The sequence below is a fragment of the Chenopodium album genome, chromosome 19 (assembly GCF_948465745.1).
Source record: "Chenopodium album chromosome 19, dcCheAlbu1.1, whole genome shotgun sequence".
Lineage (NCBI taxonomy): Eukaryota > Viridiplantae > Streptophyta > Magnoliopsida > Caryophyllales > Amaranthaceae > Chenopodium > Chenopodium album.
In genome coordinates, this window is record NC_137852.1 from 34,342,918 (window position 1) to 34,348,917 (window position 6,000).

The following is a 6,000-nucleotide window of genomic DNA, read 5'->3' on the forward strand; positions in this document are numbered from 1 at the left end:
ATCTTATAAAGAGCATCATTCTATGATTTCTCTTTCCAAAAACCACCATATTTTATTTTCTCTCTCCAAAAGTTTCATCATATCCATTTTCTCCCTCCAAAAACCTTCATCTTTAGTTTTCTCTACTTAAATACTGTAGACACCCATTTGTGTCTCCCTAAAACCAAACCCGATGATGAATAACCTTTCACGTTGAAGTATAATCGAATAAGGTGAAAGTGTGAAAAGTTAAGTGTTGCAGTTTAGTTTTTATAAAATTATCTTCTCTCTATTTTTGAAAACAACCTTATTTTATTAAAAATAGCCAATCCAGTTTAGTTTGGTCCATGACAAGGGTCCAATAATGGTGTAGTTGGATGGGGCTCGCAAAGACCATACCAACGATATATTATAAGCCCAATTCCGATGAATATTGAGGAAGTTATGGCCAAAATACTATACTGAGCCCGATTTGTTATTTACATACGGCCCAATGATCTAGAGGAGGGCCCAATGTTGATTAATATTCGGATAAATTATAATTTTCTAGAACTTTCTAGAAGGTTCTTTTAAATTCTAATAGAGTTAGGATTAATAATTATTTTAAGATGGATTTTTATTTGGAATAAAATATTATTATTTTATTATTATTTTAACACTAGGCGAAAATATCAATTGGCCACCGGTTCAAAACCCCCCTATGCCACCGGTTTTGAACCGGTGGTCAGTTGGGGGGTGGCAATTAGCTTTTTAAAAAGCCACCGGTTCAAAACCGATGGCAAAAACAAGTATTGCCACCAGTTAACCGGTGGCAATAATCTGTCCCGCTCTTTTTTTTTTTGTGTATTAGTGAGTATTATATTGCCACCGGTTTTTTGTAATACCCGAATATTTTATGATTTTATATATAGTTTATATTTATTTATTAAATAACTTTCCTAATTCCATAATTTTTATTTTAGAGTTGGGAAAGTTTTAAAACCATATTTTAATTTAAATAGGACTCCTTTTATCAACAACTATAAATTATCTTAAACCCTATTAACCATAAAACGATATTTTATCAAAAAAGTGGTTGCCGATTCCTTTTGTGCGTAGGATTCATTAGCCAAACCCAAAAATTGATTCTTGTTAAAAGTTGTTGTTTCATGACTTTTATCATTCTCCATTATCTTATTTATTGATTTGTAAAGAATCCCACGACATGTTTGTATAATGAAGGCTGCGATTTGCGACGCTGCTCAATCTATTTCTTGGTTTGAATATCGTAGTTGATAGTATTTTGTTCGTATGGTAATCACACGAATCTTATTTCTTGATTTTGTTTGATTATAAATTGTTAGTATTGATTGTACTTCGTATTGTTATATGTAAATTTTATTATTTGTGAATTATATGTGATCATGATTTATATGTATGTGGTTAGTGTGTGGTATTGTATGATTTAAATGTCGCATTGATTGATTGTATTATTTCTAGGGGTTTTAATGTTGTTGTTATAGGGAGTATTGTTTTATCGAGGTTTAGGGTTATTAATGCAGAGTGTTATTATTGGGTTGAGAATTGATTATATTTTGGTATTAGTTTAATAGCCCTATAAGAGTTGAGATATATTATATATTGAGTTGATCATGTAATATTATTTGGGAATTTGTGCCATTATTGAGAAATTATCAATTAATTTGTGAATGGTTATTTGATCGATATATTAGATCAAAAGGTTGAGAAATTATTATTTTGTTCTTGGTTTGAGGCTCGGCGTTATAGACCTTAGTCCTTGGCATGTTGGTAAGGAGATAATGATCATGAGTTAAGAATGAGGTACAATCTTTATTATTTATTTTTCTATGGTCCCCTACAGTGGGAATTGGCCCGTATGTGGTCTGGTTCAAGGTGTTTTCTAATTATTGGGAGTATTCAAGTTTTTATACTTGTTGGTTTTATTCGAATTACCCATGTCCAAGGCTAGGTATAGAACAAAGAGCATGGCACACTTATTGGGTATGATCAGTTAATTGAGTAAAGGTTCGTATTATTATTCAAGGTTATTTTCAGAGTACAATGTGTTATGTAGTTTTGAACTACATTATTTAATTGAGCTAGTAATGTTAATTATTCTATTATATTCTGTATTCTTATATATGGTGATTACTCAGCTTTTTTCTGACGTGTGTGTTATTTTGTTGTGCTACTTGTGTCTGCGGCCATGTCTTTTTCTTATGGTGACCCTGCGACGATCTATTTTGGAATTTGTCCTTAATGGTGAGCAGACAAGATTGTTTTAGCAGGTTGATCAAGTGATCGTAGCTAGAGGAGCTCAAGTGTTTCGATTAGTTTGTTATAACAAGTTTATAAAGTTGTATAAATAGCTCACCTTGTTTATTAGGTTGTAATTATTGGGATTTTGTAAGCCTTAACACTTGACAAGTTGTCGAGTGTGGCGGTAATACCTCCGATTTAGGTGTATGCTTCCGCAATTTTATTTAAAGGTTGTTTATTTTCCTTTAATTCTTGTTTATTATTAATTAGTAAATCGGGGGTGTTACATTTTTTGTGTATTAGTGAGTATTGCCACCGGTTAATAATGCCCTTAAAAAACAAAAATTTTTTTTTTTCATTTTTTTCACTTAAAATGTAGCAGAACATATTTATATGTATAATATAAATAAAAACACATATATTCATCAATATGTAAGTAATTGTACACTTTTTAAGAGTGAAAAACTAAATTAATAACTACAAATAAATTAAACGTACAACAATTCCAATTTAGAAGATCTAAATTAATCAAATTACACAAAACTAAAATCGAATATAAATAAAAAAAATTTACAATATAAAAAAAAATATTCCTTCATCTTCACTCTTCGATTCCATTTTAGATCTAAATCAATAATAAGCTTGCATCAATCAAAACAAAAAAAAAATCGATTAAAACAAGCCACTAAGACATACAAACCGTACACCCACAAAAATGCAAAAACCCAGAAAAAAAAATCCACAAAATTAAAAACAAAAACAACTGAAAAACCCAGAAAAAAAATCCACAAAATTAAAAACAAAAACAACTGAAAAACCCAGAAAATCTACAACTAGTAATACCCAGAAGAAAACCCAGAAAAAAAATTAAACAAAAATGAAAAGAAAATCCCATAAATAATTTTAAAAAACCGAGAAAAAAATCAAAAAAATCAACAACTTAAACCCAGAATATTCGAGAAATAACGAATTAAAATCCCAAATTGATTATAATCGCATAATTAAACCCCAAAAAACGCATGCATCAATTAAAACAAAAAAATTAATAAAACTCATGAAACATAATCCCCAAAAACCCAGAAAACCCAAAAGACCCAGAAAACACGAAAAAAAAAATCAAATTAAAAACAACCAAGAAATTAAAAAAACCCAGAAAAATCAATTAATTAAAAGCTTAGCTTCAGTATTCTTTGGAAGAGAGTAAGAGGCGAGTTGAGACGGCGGCGGTGGTGAGACGAGTTCAGACGTTAGCGGTGGTGAGAAGAGAGTAAGAGGCGAGTTGAGACGGTGGCGGTGGTGAGACGACAGAGCAGGAAAGAGAAGGGAGGCCGACGGTGAGATCGATGAGAGATCAGAAAAGAAGAGATGAGATGGAAGAGAGAGGAGAGGAAATCTGGAGAGAGAGAGAGGAGATGAGATCGAGAGGGGAGGAGATCTGGAGAGGAGCTTCGATCAGGAGAGGAGAGGAGGATCAGGAGAGGAGAGGAGAGGAGGAGAGAGAATGAGGGAGGCTGAGAATGAGGAGAGAGAGTAGGGTTTGGGTTTATAAGGAGAGAGAGTAGGGTTTTTTTTTTTTTATAAAAAAAAAAAAAAGTAAAAGCCACCGGTTCAAACCGGTGACAATAATTATATTGCCACGGGTTTAGTTTGAACCGGTGGCAAAAACCTCCCCTCAAAATCCCGCCTATTTTTCCCCACCGGTTTTTAAAAACCGGTGGCCTTAGGGCGGTGCTTATCTTCTTTTTTCACCTAGTGTAATTATACGTTTTTAGCTTCCGTACGGATTCCGTAGATCAAATTTGGTTAAAGATCGGATTCTGCGTGGAAAACGCGTGAAAGCCAGGTTATCGCCAAACGACAAGTCTGTCGCGACATAGTGTATTTCTGGCGACAACGTGTAGTTTTATTCCTTATCAAATTCTGTCAATTTCCGGACTATTTTTCTTATAAATAGGGCCCTCGACCTCCGTTTTTTTATCATTAACTCTCATCAAGGCTTACTTGATATTCTCTCTCTCTTTCTAAACTAACCCTTTTAAACACAATACCGCATACACAAGACTTAATACATCTAGCCAAGTTCGAAGTTGCCTTCGCCCTAGACGTGCAAGGTTGATAATTTCTGAGGGTTTGGTCCCAAATCTAGTTTAAACTTTATAACTCTTTTTCTTTCAATTATTTAATTTAATTCTTTAATAATTCTTTATTGAAGTTTACTAACGCGTGTAATTTGTTATTAGAAAGAGGTACGAGGCTTCAAAGTAAGTAGATTAGCTTACCATCTATTTATTTGCTATGTAGAAAGCATGCTTAGATTTGTTTAATTCCTAGTATCATGTTAGGATGTTTTTTTATTGCTTTTTAGTATCATGTTTAGGATGCCTCTTATTATTTCAAATATCATGTTAGCACCATAGGTTTAAAGCTTTGATCTTTATTGTTTAGTGACATGCTAGGATTTGTTATTAATCTTGTTAGTATCATGCCTAGGATCTTGCTATTATATTTAAGCTTTATTATTTATATGGTTATGATTATGATTTTTATTAACATGATTGTTATTATGATTATTTATGATTATTATTATTATTATTATTATTGATAGTTATAATGTTGCTTGATATTATTTATCATTGTTATTGCTTGATCACGCCTTTTATGCATGTTTAAAGAGAATTTGTACTTGAAATCACGCTTAATAAGTTAATTAATAATTTGCTTTAGGCTAATATGATTTTAATTCAAGTGATCGCCAATAATAGATCTATTTGTGCATTAACATAGATTAAACAGGTTTAGGGTTAACCTAATGTTTGTATGTTAGTCAAAAAGCGAACATGAATACGAGTAGAATAAAGTAGAGGCCTATGATATAGGGCGGGTCCTTTGTTTTGTAGATTGGATTCGTACCCTCATCCGCGAACCCTATTTGGTTCAAGACCTTTTGGAGTTGACGATCTCATGGATCGTTATGGGGTGTAACCTTCACCTCGTGAACGGTTTACAAGTTTCTAAAACTTGTTGGCGACTCTTTTGCTCTCTTTTCTTTCCCTTTGGACGCCACCATACTTAAGTGTATGATCACAGTGGGGTTCAAGCTTGGGTTTATGATGCTTGAAATATTTCCTACAGTTTTTGGCGACTCCACTGGGGAGGATTTCTATTTTAATTCCTGAAATTTATTTTGGCAATGATTTAGAATGAGCGGATGAGACTCGAAAAGTTCTAAGTTTTCATGTGCGTAATTTTGATTCACATTATTGAAATATGCATAAAAAGGTCCTAATTGGATAGACCATTGGAAATGAGTCAAAAACATAGGATTCTACACATAGGAAATTTGAGAAATATCTTTCACTATTAGAATCGAAATAATACTGCAAAATCTGGAAAATTTTAAGAACATAGATACTTGCCAAGGCATGTAGGAACTAGCGTCTAGAAAACAGGGCTTGTCGCCTGTAAAGTGCTTCTGTCGCCTTGCGACAGTTCTGTCTCCTGGCGACAGTTCTGTCGCCTGGCGACAAGGGTACTTTTACGGCGAGAGTCCCTGTAGTCTGGCGCCAAGATCTTCCAATACCGAGCCAGAATTCTGCCTTCTTATTTTGACCATTTCTAGCACTGTTCGCTCGATTCTACTTCCTGATTGAGTTTTTCTCTCTTTTCTGAAACCCATATGTGTTCTACGCTTTGGGGGTTCACGCTCCATCTACCCAATCGAACGCTCCTAGCAACGACAGGTACATCCGAGTTAGTGAATCC